The following is an 18,893-nucleotide window of genomic DNA, read 5'->3' as shown; positions in this document are numbered from 1 at the left end:
AAAAACTTTATAAAACAAAACATTGCTGAATATATTTTCAAATGTTTTGAAAACAAAATATAAACATGAGTTGGCTGTGTACAAATTCCTGAGGTTTACGTTTTTCTTAAGTTCTAATTAGTATACTACTTTTGAGTTCTTCTTTTGACAGCGACCTGCCATAAATCACAGGTTTTCAGGTTCTACATCCCAGTGCAGTGAATAGATGGGACTTTGCTCACTGTGAGATGTGAGTGGTACATCTAGCAGCTCTCACAAATAAAAATACTAATAGTTTATGATGGATTTAAAAAAAGACCAAAGATGTGTTCTTAACTATAAAGAGCAAAATGTTATGCAGTTGTTAGAATGCTGGACCAAAACCAGAGAGACCAGGCAGGATCCAAATCCATACTCAGCAATAAATTTCACTGGGTGTTCTTAGGTAAGTCATTAATTCTTTGTCTAACCAACCTCAATGGAGGTAGAAGTGCTGGTGAGAAACCATATCTCATGCCATCCTAAGGTACATAGAAGGATTTGATGAACGTATAAGAAATACAATAATGCAAATACATCAATATATATTCTTAAGAATATGTTTTGCAATGACTTAAAATGCAGCATGTTAATTTATTTAAATAGTTTAAGTATTGCTGATTATACCAATATGGCAGAAATAAACTGGTTATTTCTGAAGAAAATGCACAGAATCTTCATTAAATGTATGATTTATATATTTAGTTTTTTCCAAAAACATTTATGCTTGCGCAGTTTATCTGGTTTGGTGGGAAATCAAAATTTATTCTGTATTTTTATTAAACTTTTCAGCTAAAAAATTGTTTCCCAAAGCAGATAACAGCAATCAAATATCAATACAATATCAAATATAATAAAAAAGTACACAGACAGGGATTCTTAGTAGGATCTTTGCCCAGGCAGTATGTTCTTATTTCTTATGTAAATGCAAAATGTATGATTGTTTACTAATTTAATTAGTCTTATTTGGATTACTAGCCCATGGGCCAGCTAATAACAATACAATGAAAATTCATCTAAATTTGGTATATGATGAACCTACAATATCATGAACCTACAATATCAAAAAATACCCTTCTAAGTCCATTGAAGTCAATGGTATTAGAAGGTTGCATTGTAAATTACCTCATAACTCTTGTCACTGAAAACTAGTTTGGATAAATCCAAAAATAAAATCTGTAATATTATTTATTAAGCTTTCAACTATGAATCTCGAGATATACTTCTAGTGTAGCAAGGGAGGCAAATGGACCAAAGAATCATTTGCAAGTTTATAATTAGCTAGAAGTAGTTTGATATTATTTTATAAGTTCTATATTTCCCTTCTCTGGTTCCCTTCACATTTGTGCACTTAAAATAGCTATGTGTTGGCTTAGAATAAACTGTTAAAAATCAGATCCTAGCCTTGAGACTTTCATAGGCTTCTTCCCCCATGGGACAGCCGCTCAGCTCACACTGTTTTACATACAGGAAAGTTTGAGGAAGGGGTAAAGTCACATTGCCGGAGACAAGGGACTTTGTCTCCCTCTCTCTCACACACATCGGCCACTCACACTAAGGACTGTATTATAGCAGGTAATTAGGGCCATAAAGGATCTAAAGATGTAGGACCTCTTGCATAAAGCCTCTTTAACTGCATGCACCTCAGTAGCGGATCCTGTACTCCTTTACATGATTTGCAATTTATATCATTTGTATATATAATTTGTTAACATAGGCCAAATCCACATTACTTCTTTTTTTCCGCGTTTTCCCCGCATTCTCCCCGCAATCCTGAGTGCCGGTCACATTACCTCATTAAACAGACGCATTTCATTCGCATTTCTCCCGAATATGTGGTCACAGTTTTTCAACGGGAGTTTCACAGTGGCCGTGAACGGTCCAATGCGCAATTTACGCGGTTTTTTTAAAAACCACCCCCCTTCCTGTCTCTCCGGCCGTTCCGAGAGTTGCTATTGGCTGATTCAACTTGCAAGTGCTCCGTAGTCTGCAAAAGACTGTTTTTGACTTCATAGCATTGGATGTATTGATTATGCTTTTTCTGAATCAAATCTGGTAGTTTGAAAAATCATTTTGGGGTGAATCCATCCTCAGAACGGACTCGCAAAACTTCCTTTTTAACTGTTTTTTATTTTTTTATTTTATATTACTGTAATATCGAAATTACAGTGAATCAATCATTCAAAATAAAGAAAACAGTCGCTGCCGAGGGCCGCCCCAGCGGCGGGGCTGGAGGCGCTGGGAAGCCGGCGGGCTCATCGCTCGCCTCCTCTCTCGCCGGGGTCAAGAAGGTGCCCGGCAGACCGAGTTGAAGCCCGGGCACAGCTGGAGGCTCCCGGCTCAGAGCGGAGAAGGGACTGGCCGAGGCATCCCCGGCTGAGCCGAACGGCGGGGCTTGCGGGGGCTGCCGGGACAGCAAAGGTGGCTTGGCCCGTGGGCTGGCACATCCGCGGAGGGGGGCTGAAGACCAACAGGGATTTTAAAAACTGCTGCCGAGTGAAGCGGGCGGCGGCGGGCCGGGGATGCCGGCCGAGGAGACAGCCGTGTCCCTCCGAGCCTCTCTCTGCAGTGAGCCAGTGCTGCGCTGCCGGGGGGCGAGGGTGCGCTGCGCTGCGAGGCGCCCTCTCCACTGTGGGCGCTCCGGCTCAGGCACTCGCCACGCAGAGGCCCAGCTCGCGGGGCGCCTGCCCCTGCGAGGTCGCCCATCAGCGCGGCGGTCCGCGGGAGGGGAGGGGGCGCAGCCTTCCCCCCTTGGGGTAAACGGCCCTCTGGCCACCAAGCCGGCTTGACCCCGCAGGCGCTGCCGCTCCAGTCTTGGAGAGGGGGGAAGGGGGAGCGGACGGCTGGGTGGCGTCTCGGCACGCTCCACTCGCACAGACATGCAACCCGCACCTTTCAAACCAGCCTTTCAAACTGCACCTTTCAAACCACCTTTCAAACCAGCCTCTTCATCCAAAGTGACTGACCGGCCTGAACCCGCCCAAAGCTTGGCTTTGTGAAACTTCAGTAAAATTCGAGCACTGAACTGTCCTGCATAGGAAATGCCCACGAAAGCTTCCCGCATGCTTCAAAATTTCCAAAAAAGAAACGGAAGAGCCATCAGTGCTGTCAGTGGGGGAAAGAGAGGCATCATTATCTTCAATGATGTTTCTTTATAACACAAGATCGAAATAACGGAAAAGTGAGCTCAAAAATTTTTTTAAAAAATGGGCGGGGAAAAAAGGTCCCGCCCAAAAAAGCAGTTTTCGAGCGGCCGTGTGACCGGAGGGACGCGCGAGAAAGGCGAATTGGAAGCAGGGATGTGAACGAAGAGGAAAAAATCACGGATTGGAGGCAAACGGAAGATATCCGATAAACATGCGGGTAATGGGTGAATGTGGATTCGACCATAGTTTGGAGAAATATTTCTTACGATGCTAGTCTCCAGTAGTAAGTGAAAAAAATGCACCAGCAGGGGAATCATTGAGATTATTTGTACCTGAAATTAAACATCATGGATGGGATCTAATGGACTGTGATCAGAGCTCTGTTTTTGGAATGTGCTCCAAAAAGACAAGAGGCTCTTGGGAAGAGCAGGGGATCTAAGGCAATGCAGGGTGCAATCCAAGAAGCTTACTTGATAAATGACAATGGAATCAGTGGACTTTTATTAGGCTGGACGTGCAGGTCTCATCAATCAGTTCAACAAGTCCTTTGAACTGGGATATGAATTAGGGTTCCTGAAAACAACTGGTAAGTAAAGGGATAGGAACTACAGACTTTACTACTATGTATTGTTTGCTTTCTTACTTTTTTATTTACATAGAAAAGTACAAGCAGGGGACTCACAAGGACTTGCAGAGGGCATGTCTCATTTCCCCCTCCACCACTATTTTCTCTTTCCCTTTCCTAAAAGCCTCTATAGCTTCTCCTTTTCCTGTTCCTGCTTTCCTGTTCCTATCTTTTATCTGCCCCCCCATCTTCAGCTATATTTATTATTTATTTACTACATTTATTCTACAATGGAAACTGAAAGCAGCTTATACTCTTCCATTTTATCTTCACTTATAATGTGTGAACTAGATTACCCAGCAAGATTCTATGACAGAGTAAAGATTTTGAACATAGGTCTCCTAGATCCTAGTCTAAAACTCTAACCACTGCATCACACTAGCTTTTGTGGGGTGGCTGCTGTTGAACAGTAGCAAGCAGCAGTCCTGGGTGAATCATGGAAGTTGCATGGTATCAAGCTGCCTGGTGGTCACTGCCAAGCCTGGCCTTGTTAAGTCCTTCTGTAAAGGTCTGGAAATGGCCCTGCTCCCTCCCCGTGCTTTCTACTGACAGAAACCAAGGCTGGAAGGTTGGCATGGTAATACTGTTGTGGTTGCATTGCAAAAGCCACAGAAGGCATTTGTTTCTTAAAGTTACAGGTGCAGCTTCTATTATTTTGGTTTTTTTTTAACCCCCAGTATATTTTGAGAATTAGATACATTGACAAGCAGAAGCCCACAAGAACTTGGGGGCATCTCATTTCCTTGACAGAAACCAAGTGTTGTAGGACGGCAATACTTTTTCTGTTGTCTAGCAATGGCCACAGAGGGCTTTTTAAAATGCACAAGCTCTGCTTCTATTATTTGGGTGGTGGTAGTAAACTTCCAGTGTATTTTATTTTCGGTATTATTTATTTAAAACACTTATTAGCAGCCTTTCCACCTTAGAGGAACTCAAGGTGGCTTGCAAGATAAAACAGAAACAAACATAAACAAACACTGAGAGATCTCTGTCTTTTGGTGCTACACCTCTGAAGATGCCAGCCACAGCTGCTGGCGAAACGTCAGGAACTACAATGCCAAGACCACGGCAATACAGCCCGGAAAACCCCCAACAACCATCGTTCTCCGGCCGTGAAAAGCCTTCGACAATACAAAACATAAAAGTACATCAACAACATAGTTAACAACAGTGATATATTAAAAAGCAGCTAAACAAAATCCATCTAAATAAAAGAGTCATGAGCTGCCTCCTGAAGATAGAGTGAGAGGGCCTGGCATACTTCCCTGGGGAGATTGTTCAATAATTGTGGGGCTGGCACTAAAGAAGCCCTTTCTTGTGTGCCACTGAGTTTCTTTGGTTGATGAGTCAATCAGGACGTCCTCTCCCTATGATCTTAGCTTCAGGGCAGGAACATATGGGAAAAGACAATCTTTCAGATACCCTGTTCCCAAGCCATGTGGGGCTTTAAACAACAGAACCAGCATCTTGAATTGGGCTTGTGAGCAGATGGGCAGCCAGTGTAGTTGCTGTAATATCAAGGTCACATGCTCCCAATGGTCGGCCCCAATCAGCTGTGTAGCCTCAGCATTATGCTGAGTAGTAGAAAGGCTTTCCATCCTTGTTCACCCTCATCCAGCCTATAACTGACTACAAGCACCAATTCAGAACATCTTAGATGGAAAAGAAAGACGGAACTGGGTATCATCCACATACTGTTGACACCCCTGCCCAAACCTCCTGTTAAGTACTCCCAGTGGCTTCATGTAAATATTAAATAACATAGGGGATAAAACTGAACCATGTGGGACTCCATAGGTCAATGACCATGGGGTAGAACAGGAATCCGCTAGTATCATCTTCTGAGAATGATCACCCAGATAGGACTTGAACCACTGTAACTTGGTGCCCTTAGTCCTGGGGCCAAGAAGCAACTCAGAAGGATACCATTGTTGATGGCATCGAAGGCCGTGGAGGGATCCAGCAGGACTAGTAGCAGGGTCACACTCCCTCTGTCTAGTCCTCAATAGAGGTCATCAACCAAGGCAACCAATGTAGTCTCTGTTTCAAATCCTGACCTGAAGCCAGACTGAAATAGATCCAGAAAATCTGTCTCTTCCAAGAGACCCTGGAGCTGAGAAGCAATCACCCACTCTAACACCTTATTCAAAAATGGAAGATTGGTGACTGGCCGAAAGTTCTCCAACAAAATTTAGGGCCCAGGAAGGGTTTTTTCAACAGAGGTCTAATTACTGCTTTGTTGAGCATGGGTGGTACAATTCTTGCTCTCAAGGAAGCATTTATCATTCCCCTTTCCCAGTCAGCCAGTCCTTCTCTGGCAGCCTTTATCAGCCAGGAAAGGCAAGGGTTGAGAACACAGGCAGAAGCCCTCATCTTTGCAAGGATATTGTCCTCATCCTGACCTGAAGCCAGACTGAAATAGATCCAGAAAATCTGTCTCTTCCAAGAGACCCTGGAGCTGAGAAGCAATCACCCACTCTAACACCTTATTCAAAAATGGAAGATTGGTGACTGGCCAAAAGTTCTCCAACAAAATTTAGGGCCCAGGAAGGGTTTTTTCAACAGAGGTCTAATTACTGCTTTGTTGAGCATGGGTGGTACAATTCTTGCTCTCAAGGAAGCATTTATCATTCCCCTTTCCCAGTCAGCCAGTCCTTCTCTGGCAGCCTTTATCAGCCAGGAAAGACAAGGGTTGAGAACACAGGCAGAAGCCCTCATCTTTGCAAGGATATTGTCCTCATCCTCGAGCTCCACAAGCTCAAAGGTATATCCATATAAATTTATTTTTATTTTATTTATTAATTTGAATTTTAACCCGCCCTCCCTGCGAATGGGCTCAGGGTGGGGTACAATAAAATGCTCAACGAGCATTTAAAATATATATACGTATATGGCAGCACTGGCAGGAGACCGGTAGGGAGGCTCCTAAGCAATCAGAAAGTCAAAGACTGGCCTCAACCATATGCCTGGTGGAACAACTCCGTCTTACAGGCCTGCTGAAAAGACATAAGGTCTTGGCGGGCCTGGGTGCCCTCTGACAGAGAGTTCCACCAGGTTGGGGCCAGGACTGAAAAAGACCTGGCCCTGATCGAGGCCAGCCAGGACTCCCTGGGGCCAGGGACCACCAGCAAGTTCTTATTTGCCTTATTTGCCATTGGATCCATTAGTCTCCACGGGCGAGCATAAATTAGCTTGCCACCTATGCTGGGGGGGGGGGGGAACAGGCGCTCCCAAATGATCCTTCAGGACAAAGTGGTCTGACCATGGTACCGCTTCAATGGCATCAAGGTCCACCTGTGTCCCCATCCCAAAGATCAAACCTAGCGTGTGGCCTGATTGATGTGTAGGAACTGAAACAACTTGGGAAAGTCCCAGTGCTGCCATGGATGACACCAGGTCTGAAGCCTGTGCAGAGGTGGTATCATCAACGTGGATGTTGAAGTCACCCAGGACCAATAACCTGGAGTGCTCCAAGGCCCAACCTGCCACACCTCCAACAGGCTCGACAGAGTAGCTGCTGGTGCACTAGGTGGTTGGTACACCAGACCGACAGCCAAACTCTCCTCAGTATTCCATGTCGGGCCAACACAATCAATGCCAGTAATCTTTGGTGTGGGGAGTGGCCTGGAGAAAGACCCTCGAATGAGTATTGCCACCCCTCCCACCAACCATCCATCCAGGACTGGTGAAGGACTGGTGAAGGGTGGGGCAGTTCTTTCAAGGCAACTGTTTCACCATCCCTCACCCAGGTCTCAGTCACGCATACGACGTCCAAATTTTTGCTGCAATATAACCTTGCAGTGTTTTGGTCTTGTTATTTATCGACCTGGCATTACAAAACAACAGTGCAGGAGGAAGGCATTTCATCCTCCTAGCCCCACAACCAGCATGCCTTGGGATGAGGTGCAGGTTGGAAGGACACCAAGCCCTACCATGTCTCTGTGGCCTTCCTTTCCAGACCCACGCCCCACTGCCATACCTCCCTCGGCCCCGGAGCACTGGAATCCCTAGCCCCACCCTGGTCTCCACCGTCTCACTCATGGACTTCCCCACTCTCCACCCCATCAACGAATACACGGCAGGATAACAATCTGACATATACAATCTGAACCCACATTTGGTCCTAATTACCCTCAAATACCTCCCACCATCAGCTACCAGGCATAATTTCCATTTTCAGCCCCGGTTAATTACAGCATAACACAACATATACTCAATTAATCACTCCAACTGATATACCATGATTATACGATCATTTCATATCTATAGTTAACAATAACATAACAGGACCAGGGACAGAAGATACCATCTCAACAATTCATTCCTATCCTGATAGAAAATCTCCAATGGCAACCTAGGGATTCTTGGCTGCAGCTGATGGCCATGCCACAAGCCAATCAGATTCATATAAGGGATCAACAGTTTTGTTCTGGTCTGACAGAGGACAAGGCGGCCCAATTTCCAGAGACAGCTGGCAGACCCACAACTCCAATCTCCACCAAGCCTCCTTATGGCCCTGAGTCTATAATGATCCAGTTCCAGGAAGAAAGGTAAGTAGTCAACAGAAGACAATGCATCTACTGCCCAACCACCACAAGCCCGACATCAGGTGGTTTGCTCCAGCATTCAGGCAGACAGCTGTTAATGAAATGATCAATTGCAGGGTATGCAACTGGTTTCTTCAATGTCTCCACATCTCCTACACTCCAGATTCGAACCTCTGGCTCCACCAAGGAGGCCCGCAGCCTCCCGGGGGCCGGGCTATTGGGTAGCCAGCTGTGGTTGGATTGCCAGTTGCTCTGTCCTGCTGCTCTGCTGCCACAGCCGGTCCTAAGATCAACATACTATAAGGGTTTATGACGTACACAGCTCGGCATTAGGCTACACAGGCTGCACAGCTGCTCCTCTGCTGCCAACGCTGCTCATGCCAGCACCCTCTTACTCCCTTGGCATTCCCAGTGTTTCACAGGTCGGCTTATCCATTTTTTATCTCTTACTGTTGCTGTTTTATAGAAGAGAGTTAAATGTCCCTCATAAATTTGCACTGCCAAACAGGCAGAGAAATGTTAAAATAAATTTAAACGGCAGGAGCCAGCAACTCTGCCCCTGTCTGTGCCGCCATCTTAGCTCAATATTCGACAAACAGATGCAAGAGGTGCATCATCAGACCATGCATCCATGTCTAATTATTTACAATTTTAATTAATAGGACAGAGACTGAATTTATAATAAATATCCCCAAATATCTGTAACATCTCTTTAAAAATATTTTTTTAAAAAAACTATTTTGACTGTAATGACTTCTGTTGGGACTAAAACCATATTGAGAAGAAAATCAGAAGTAGGCTTTCAATTAAGGGTCCCTCGAGAGGAATGTTGGGGGGGGGGGACAAACTGTTTGCTCCAGAAGTGATGATGAACCTGTCTAATTTCAGATGTATTGCAGCAATATTTGTCTATTTTCTGTTAATAATCAATAAACTGTGGATAACAAAAAAAAACCCTCACCTGACTTTCAGTAACATTCTGCTTTAGTAGTGTATTATGCAGTAGTGCCTTCCAATAAACCATTTAATTCATATCAATAATACTTTGGATTCTGTGTCTTCCTCTTGACAGTTGTGTACTCACTTGGAGGGGGGTAATGGTTACCAACATCCAGGTGGGGCATGGAGTTCTCCTGGAATTATGACTGATCTCCAGACTGCAGATATCAGTTCCCCTGAGGAAAAAAACGGCTTTGTAGGCTGGACTCTATGGTATACCATAAGAGTCTGGGAGCAACTGAAGTCCCTCTCCAGGTACCACTCCAAATCTCCAAGAATTTCCCAAGACTTAGGGCTAAGCTACAAGTGACGAATGACACTTGAACGGCAAGTGTATTTTTCCCTGTTCACTTGCGCTCCACATGATCCACTTGCCGTTCAAGTGTCATTCGTCACTTGTAGCTTGGCCCTTAGTTGGCAACTCTACTGGAATGACTCACAGGAACAGAGACCTTCTCTTAAGAAGACCGAATTAGCATACACTCATGCATAATTCTCACCAATTACAATAAGGCAAAAGCTAAATTGCAGTGCTTTACTCCAACTCAGCATGACACCTTTTCTTAGGGCAAATGCTATCCACGGACTTCCCCCAGCATCAAGGGCTTTCCATCAAATTCACTGGTAGAGATGGCTTTATATGAATGTCTTTTTGAAGTGAACGGGGAAAGCTTCTGTGCAGCAGGACTCAGTGCATGCATTTGGCATGAGCTCTTTGCATCCTGGCCCATGTGTTTTGGTAACTATTGAGGGTGTTGTCCAATGAAAATCATTAGAGACTAAATGCATGTGCAAACCCAACAGTTCTTTATGCGTTGCCGATTGAACCTGTAGAGTTCCTACACAGGGAAGACTTCTCCATTCCTTTAATGCCAAGGTGCAATTCTGAATGGTTCCCCAAATTTGCAGTGAAGCCCTTACCATGGTCTTAATGGCAATACAAATGCAAATCTATGGAATAAAATAAATAATGTAAACTCGGCTTTTTTATTTTAAAAAATACCCATTATTAAAAAATGCATATTGCTTTAATTAGCGTTTTTCTTCTGAAATAAATAGAAAAGTGTCCTTTGTTTCCATTCAGGATAGGGTCAGTTTTTACAGGTACATCTCTGGGGTAGTGCCTCTCACTGCTGTTGGAAAGGACAGCTAAGATGTTACTTTTCTTGAAGGGAACACCACCTGGAGTACTTTTGAATTCTACCTAATGAATCACAAATTTCCAGTGGTATTAGCACTGGAATGCGAACTGCTTAAAAACGATCCCTCCTGATAAAATAAAGTTTCTTCCTTGTCAGAAATTGAGTTGTATAATTTCAGTAGCTTGGATAACATATGAAAGTGCTGGTTTCGAATTACAGCCTTACCTGAAGTCTTATCTAAAGAAGTGACCGTTAACTCATGAAAGCTCATACCCTACCACAGATTTTGTTAGTCTTATAGGTGCTACCGGCCTCTTGCTCTTTTCTACTGCTAAAGACAGACTAACACAGCTACCCATCTTGAACAAACTTCTCTGCAGTTTTCCTAACATGATACTTCAGTGATATAATCAGCTGAAGTGAGAATAAATTAAAAGGGGCATACTCCATTCATTAACTGGTACTAAAATTAGGCAGCTGGCAAAAACTTCCCTAGATCTTTTACATTAGTGAGGTCATATTTAGATATGTAGGTCAATTATATATTATTTATTTAAGTAAAAGCAACTAACATTCCTCTCCATCATGCCTGGATTTAGAGGAGATACCCCTCCTCCCAGTTACCATATGCTATCTGGAAACAGCAAGCACGCCTCCTTTGTGTCCTTTTATTACACTTTATAATTTCTGTAATAGATTTATAAATATATATAATATAAATGTGCATGTGAGTATAAATTTTCTTGTACACAAAAATCACATTAATTTTGAAAACACTAACAAAGTATTAACAAAGGTCATGGTAGTCTTAGTTTGAGAAATGTCTATCAGTGGTACAGAAATGACCCCAAAATGAACGACGGTATTATGCAATTACTTATCAGCTACTTTGCAAATAAACTTACCTATGTACTTTATGAAAATACATCTCATTCCGTAATCAAGGTAGTCACAATCACCTTTAAATTAGTAGCTTTTATCGTGATCTCTCAGATATGTTGATCTCTTAGCAACAGAGATAATTTTGTTCAGAGTAGGTCATTGCAACTCCATAGATTTCTTCAGAAAAATAAGGAGCCATACGTAATTTAATAATCCATAATCCTTCAGCCTTGCTGTCAACATACAGGTTTAGCAGCTCCAGTCTTTAGCCAGAATCATTGACTTTCAGCAGAGCCCGTTAGTGTGGTTTCTGCCTGCTCTGTCAAATTCAGAATCACATACTAATTCTGAGCCCCAATGGAACCCTTTTGCGATGAGGTAGCTCATGAATACTAATAACTTCAGAGCATGTAACACTCCTGGACCAAAGGAAAAGATAATCACATCTTTTTAATGAGGAACAAAATATTTCTAAAAATAAGCTGTCCACTGTTATTCAAAGTGTGCCATCTTTAAATGCTACGGCAGATTGTCTACAATGGGCCCTTTTGTCAGCTGCACAAAAACCCTTAGCTAAGAAAAATTATCAGCCTGATCTATAAGCCAGCTACGTAGAATTACTTTGATTTAACCAACTGAATGCTTCAGTGGGATTAGATGTTTATTCTGCCCTTATTGTTGAGTCATTAGAGCCCAATCATTAGAGATCTGTGACCTACTTCACACATACAGGAGGATGGGTTGGTAATCAGGTGGTTGAGCCTTGAGGTGGTAGAATGGACTGTACCAAACTGTAGTAGCGGGTTCTATTTTTGAATGTTCTTTCGCATAAAGAGTTCTAAATTGTCAGTTTCAATAGCTGCTTTTATATTCCTACAAACATAAAAATGCAGTTCTCTTATAAGAAAGTGTGATTATTTATTTATTTCATTATAGCTGACATTTCTCCCCAATAGGGACTCAAAGAGGCATACAAGTCTCTTCTCCTCCATGTTATCCTACAACAACCCTGTAAGGTAGGTTAGGCTGAGAATGTAACTGTAAGGTTACATAGCAAGCTTCCATGACATATAGCAACATTCCATGACACAGTGGAGATTTGAAATTGGATCTGGGAGACAGGCTCAGCAAAGCGTCATGAATCACGCAATTTCCTGACCTGCCTAGCCGATAACTTCCTTTTTCAAAAGGTGGAGGAAGCTACAAGGGGCTCAGCCATACTAGACTTGATATTAACCAACAGGGAAGAATTGGTAGATGAGATGAAGGTGGTGGGGGCCTTAGGGGGAAGTAACCATGTCCTCCTTGAATTCCAGTTGCTGTGGGGAGCCAAAGAAGTTTGTAGCCAGACTCGTAGGTTAGATTTTCGTAGGGCCAACTTCGATGAACTCAGAGGCTTGATGAGAGTCATTCCGTGCGGGAGTGTGCTGGAAGGGAAAGGAGCGAGTGAAGGGTGGGCCCTTCTCAAACACGAGCTTTTGCAAGCTCAAGCCCTCACTATCCCAGCAAGACGGAAACATGGTAAGGGCTCCAAGAAACCGATGTGGATGCACAGAGAGCTCCAGAATAAGCTAAGAGAGAAAAAGGAAATGTTCAGGAAATGGAGAGAAGGACAGACCTCTAAAGAGGAGTATATGAGGGTTACTAGGCACTGCAGATCAGCCATCAGAGAGGCCAAAGATCAGTACGAGCTGGGTCTGGCCAGGAGGGCTCGCTACAATAAGAAAAACTTCTACAGATATGTGAGAAACAAATGCAAGGTAAAAGAGGCAATTGGACCGCTGTTGGGAATGGAAGGAGAAACTCTGATGGAGGACAGAGAAAAAGCAGACAGGCATAATGGCTTTTTTGCCTCTGTTTTCTCCCTGAAGAACTCAGGCACATCTAGAGATAGTAGAAAATGTGGCAGGACACCTGAGTGGCTAATTGACATTGACAAAGAGGTTGTGGAGAGGCATCTGGCTGCACTGGATGAATACAAATCCCCTGGGCCGGATGGGGTGCACCCAAGAGTGCTGAAAGAACTTTCTAGAGAACTTGCAGAACCCCTGTCCATCATCTTCAAGGCCTCCTGGAGGACTGGGGATGGGCCACAAGATTGGAGAAGAGTGAATGTTATCCCAATCTTTAAGAAAGGGAAGAAGGATGACCCGGGAAACTACAGGCCGGTCAATCTGACTTCTGTTGCTGGGAAGATATTAGAACAGATTTTAAAGGGATCAATCTGTAAGCATCTCAAGGACCATACATTGATCCGGGGAAGTCAGCATGGTTTTGTTCCTAACAAATCTTGCCAGACCAACCTGGTTTTCTTCTTTGATTGAGTGACCAGCTTACTGGATCAGGGTAACTCTGTTGACGTGATTTATCTGGATTTCAGTCAAGCTTTTGATAAGGTCCCCCATGACATTCTGATGGGCAAACTGGAAGACTGTGGAGTGGACTATAGGACAGTTCGGTGGATAGGGAACTGGTTAGAGGACTGCACTCAAAGAGTGGTGGTCAACGGCATTTCATCAGATTGGAGGGAGGTGTCCAGTGGGGTGCCGCAGGGCTCGGTTTTGGGCCTGGTACTTTTCAATATTTTTATCAATGATCTGGAAGAAGGAGTGGAAGGGCTGCTCATTAAATTTGCTGATGATACCAAATTGGGAGGAGTAGCAAACACACAAGAAGATAGAATTAAAATTCAACAAGACCTGAATACTCTGGAGAAGTGGGCAGCTGTGAATAGGATGCAATTCAACAAAGACAAGTGCACAGTATTACATCTGGGCCACAAAAATGGGAAGCACAAATACTGGATGGGGGACACACTTCTGGGCAGTAGTACATGTGAAAGGGATCTTGGGGTAAGAGTGGACTGTAAACTAAATATGAGCAGTCAGTGTGATGCGGTGGCAAAAAAGGCTAATTCAATCTTGGGTTGTATCAAAGGGGCCATAGCGTCGAAATCGCAGGAGGTCATAGCCCCTCTCTTTACTGCCTTGGTCAGGCCACACCTGGAGTATTGTGTGCAGTTCTGGAGGCCTCACTTCAAAAAGGATGTGGACAAAATTGAGAGGGTGCAGAGGAGAGCGACAAGGATGATCAGGGGTCTGGAGACTGAGCCCTACGATGAAAGGCTAAGGGCGTTGGGAATGTTTAGTTTGGAGAAGAGGAGGTTGAGGGGGGACATGATTGCTCTCTTTAAATATTTGAAAGGCTGTCATTTGAAGGAGGGCAAGGAGCTGTTCCAGTTGGCAGCAGAGGGTAGGATGTGAAGCAATGGGCTTAAATTACATGCACAAAGGTACCGGCTGGATATTAGGAAAAACTTTTTCACGGTCAGAGTAGTTCAAAAGTGGAATCAGCTGCCTAGGGAGGTGGTGAGCTCCCCCTCACTGGCAGTTTTCAAGAAGAGGCTGGATGAATACTTGTCAGAGATGCTTTAGGCTGATCCTGCACTGGGCAGGGGGTTGGACTAGATGGTCTGTATGGCCCCTTCCAATTCTATGATTCTATGATTCTATGATCTTCCAGATCTTAGTCTGATACTCTAAGTACTAAACTACTCTGGCTCTAATTAACTAGAGTTGCCAGTTAGTTGCTGACAAATGGTGGATGTCATGGGAAGGTGCTGTCAGGTGACAGCATGATGTCACTTGCGGAGAAACTCTGAAATTATGTCATGCCTCTCTAGGACTCACCAGAAATTCTATGGTAAAACCATAGCTTCCAAGGGTTCCTAGAACAGATTGACATCACTACTGGGTTTTCCCTTGAAATGGCTTGATGGTAATTTTCCCCCTTCTCACTGGCTGCCAGAGAAGTAACTGAAACAGGAGCCGGAGATCCTCCTCCCCAGTGGAAACCTCGTAACACCACACATTAACAAATACTCATTACTTGAGTGGAGTGGCGAGGCGAGCAACTTCAGGTCAGCACCATAAACTTCAGCTGAGACCTAAACTACAACTTACATATTTAATGCTTGTAACTACCATTAATAAATATGATGGATGACAAATTATGGCGGACATGCTGCCCATTTTAGTCACTATTATCATCATTACAAAAATGTTGGTCTCAGACATGATAAAAAATGAGTCCCAATTTGACTCACATGAAGTAGTTAACTGACAGGTATTAAATGTGTTTTCCTATGTATGATGTTAGACAAGATTTTTAGATCCATCCTTGTCAGGCCTGGCTAGGGGATTCGCTCAGACTCCCCATGTCATCAGCCACAGGTGAATGAGTTAAAGGTTTTTATTAGAGATTTGTTCCCTAGAAGTACACTGTACATAGCAATTGCCTGGAATGCCAAAGCAAAGTTCTCCCAGAAAAGTTATACCCCAGTCTCCTCCCCTCCCCCAGTTCAAATGACAGTCAGTTGAAGAAGCCGAGAATCCGGGCAGAGATGCAGAGCTGAGTTTCTCAAGGTCGGTCGGTTCCCAGACGTTCAGTCCCAGCTGCACTGATAACACTGCTCAGCTCAAACGGCAACGAAGCCTAGCAGAGACATAGGGAAGCAAGAAAGTAACTACACTACTACCCATCCCCCCCAGTAGCTAGATATTCACAGGTATGGCAGGCAGGTATGGCAGGCAGGCTGGCTTGTCTGTCTAACAATCCTATGCCCACAGGCATATAAACTACTTCTGGACACTTCTACATCTGCGTGTATTCTTCAGGGTGGAGTGACATATATTCTAAAGTGTAGTGGACATGGTTTGAACATACATCCACTGTAGTCTGAGGCATCTAGTTTTCAGGGCAGTGAATGTTCTATCAGGCCTCCTTCACATTGGTATCTTTTTCAAAAGTTCCAGGTTGCTGCATCATTTTTGCTGCATTATCCTGATTGAGATTACTTAGGGGCAGGGCTCATTTTGAGGGGGAACGCACAGGAACGCAGTTCTGGCAGTTCCCTAAGGAGGTCACATGTCAGGTGGCCCCGCCCACCTGACTCTTGGCTGTTTTGGGCCCGTTTCAGCTTGGATTGGGGCTGAAATGGCCCAGATCGGGCTTCTGATGGGTGGTGGATCACTCTCCCACTCAGCAGCAGCCTGATCCTAACTATTTTGGGCCCCTTTTTAGCCATTTTCAGCTCCTTTTTGCCATCTTGGGCCCAATTTTGGTCCTGAATGGCCAGGATTGGGTCCAAAACAGCTAGGATAGGTGATGTCAGGGAGTGTGGCATATGCAAATCAGTTATGCCAATGACACACTTCCGGTGATGGCAAGGGGTGTGGAATATGCTAATGAATTATGCTAATGAGTTCCTCCAGCTCTTTTTCTACAAAATGACCCCTGCTTAGGGGTGCAGGAACTATATTCTGTGCATATCCATAGACAATATTTTTGGTAGGGATGTGTGTTTTGGTATTTCTGGTTTAAAAATATACTCACAAAAAACACCTTATTGGTATTTCTTGGGTATATTTGGGAATCCAAATCTATATCCGAGATTCTCAGATTCTCAAATGTACTAGTATTCTGATCCTGATTATTCCCAGAAATTTTTGGGAATAACTGGGGGTGGTGTTTTAAAGGTCCCACACCTTGTTTTTCTTGCTGTGGAAGGTCTCCCAGGGGAAAAAGGGAAGGGGAGGGAAGTGAGGCAAATAGCATTGCACATTAGGGGGAGCTCAACTGTCTGTACTATCATAGCTCACAGAAACACTGGCCTGGCTGCAGGCAGCTTTAGGATGAGATTCTTTGGAGTGTGCTTTTGGCTGCTGTGGTCTGTCTGTCTAGTCTGTTGCTGCAAGGCTGGTTCTGCTGGGATTCTCTAGGTCTGTTGGGCTTTGTTGGTTCTTTTTGCATTGGGAGTATTTGGGTTATTGGCTGCTCTTGTGTGTTTAGCTAAGGCCTCTTTTCCCTGGAGAAAGCATTGGAACTTCCCCTTATTAAGCGACAAGGGGCCTGTAGAATTGGATCCCTGGACCTAATATATTTTAAACTCAAAGAGTTTTTAGCAGATGGGCAGCAGCTGCTCTGATGTAACTTTGGTGTAACTTGCATGAAAAACAGCCCCTCCAGCTCCTGAGAAAGATTCTCCCAGAGGGAATAATGGACTCGGTTAATTTCAGAACCCCCTCCCGCAACCCTGGATCTGAATACTAAACTAGTATGGGAGTACCAGAATATAGGGAATACCAGTATTTATGGACCTTCCTAATACCAGGGCCTGAAAAATACTGATTTTTGTTTTAGTGCACACTCTTAGTCATATTTCCAGAACAATCATGGAGGAATATGAAGAAGAAAAATGCTCCCATCAAAATACTTTCTTCTTCACAACCATTTTTATCACTGAAGTCCTTAGTGGCATTGTATCAGCGACCCAAGAGACTCATCTGACATTGGTAAAATCATTTCCTTCTAGCTTTTCTTGCCAAACAGTGTAGGCGAATTAACAATAAGTCACAGACTAGTTGTGTTTAAGCATTTTTGGCCTCAGTAATCTGTCCATGGAAAAATCACTTTCCCTCAGTTGTTATTGAAGGGCAGGAATGTAAGGAAGGTTCGAGTGGAAGGAGTCACCTGTGGGGCAGATAAGAAAAGTTGGCACAGTTGGAGGGTGGGGCAGAGAGGCAGAGACCTCCACTGTCTACTACACAGAGAATTTCTACTTGTCTTCACTTGTAGTGAAGCGACTTTTTACATTAAACTTTTGTTTCCCCACATGATGGCAAATACTATGATGCCATTACACAGAGATTCTGGAACCTATTAAAAGAGGTCTGTTTCACCAAGAATACTGTTTTTTGTACTGATGTTGAAGGTATCTGACTGGTGCAAGAAGATGAAAAGTTTGGTCTGTTTGTAGTCTTGCTGAAACAAACAGGCCCTGGAGTAGCACAGCCAGTGTATTGTAGCAGTTAGAGGACTAAACCAGCATCTGGGAGATCTGAGTTCAAACCCTTACTCTGCCATGGAGATTGCTGGATGACATACTAAGCCTAACTAGCTTGTAGGGTTGTCATGAAGATAAATGAAGAAAAAGAGAACAATGTAAGCAGCTCTGTGTCCCCAATGAGAAGAAAAATAGGATAACAAGGAAGGAAGGAAGGAAGGAAGGAAGGAAGGAAGGAAGGAAGGAAGGAAGGAAGGAAGGAAGGAAGGAAGGAAGGAAGGAAGGAAGGAAGGAAGGAAGGAAGGAAGCTGTCTCGTGTCAAAGAACCTTTGATACCATACTGTACCACACAATTCTATACCACCTTTCTTTACACCGAGAAATGGAAATGTCACAATTCTATACTACCTTTCTTTATACCGAGAAATGGAAATGCCACAATTCTATACCATCTTTCTTTACATTGAGAAATGGAAATGCCAACAGCCATTAACTGAAAAGAAAGTTATAATAATAAATGAAGGTTATACTTATAATAATATAATAATGCTAGGAAAAGTGGAAGGCAGCTGGAAAAGAGGAAGACCTAAAACAAGATGGCTTGACTCAATAAAAAGAAGCCATGTCTTCCAGTTTGCAGGATTTGAATAAGTCTGTTAAAGATAGAACGTTTTGGAGGTCTTTCATTCA

At 43.8% G+C, this 18,893-nt stretch overlaps 1 protein-coding gene across 4 annotated transcripts in view; it reads right to left on the bottom strand.

The window, feature by feature from the left end:
• RIMS1 (regulating synaptic membrane exocytosis 1) overlaps positions 1-18,893 on the bottom strand; it is a 432,846-nt gene that overhangs the window by 42,564 nt on the left and 371,389 nt on the right. The gene's annotated exons all lie outside the window — the stretch shown is intronic.

Source organism: Eublepharis macularius, chromosome 1 (assembly GCF_028583425.1).
Source record: "Eublepharis macularius isolate TG4126 chromosome 1, MPM_Emac_v1.0, whole genome shotgun sequence".
NCBI lineage: Eukaryota > Metazoa > Chordata > Lepidosauria > Squamata > Eublepharidae > Eublepharis > Eublepharis macularius.
The sequence above is the reverse complement of the archived record's forward strand: the minus strand, read 5'-3'. Positions and strand labels throughout refer to the sequence as shown.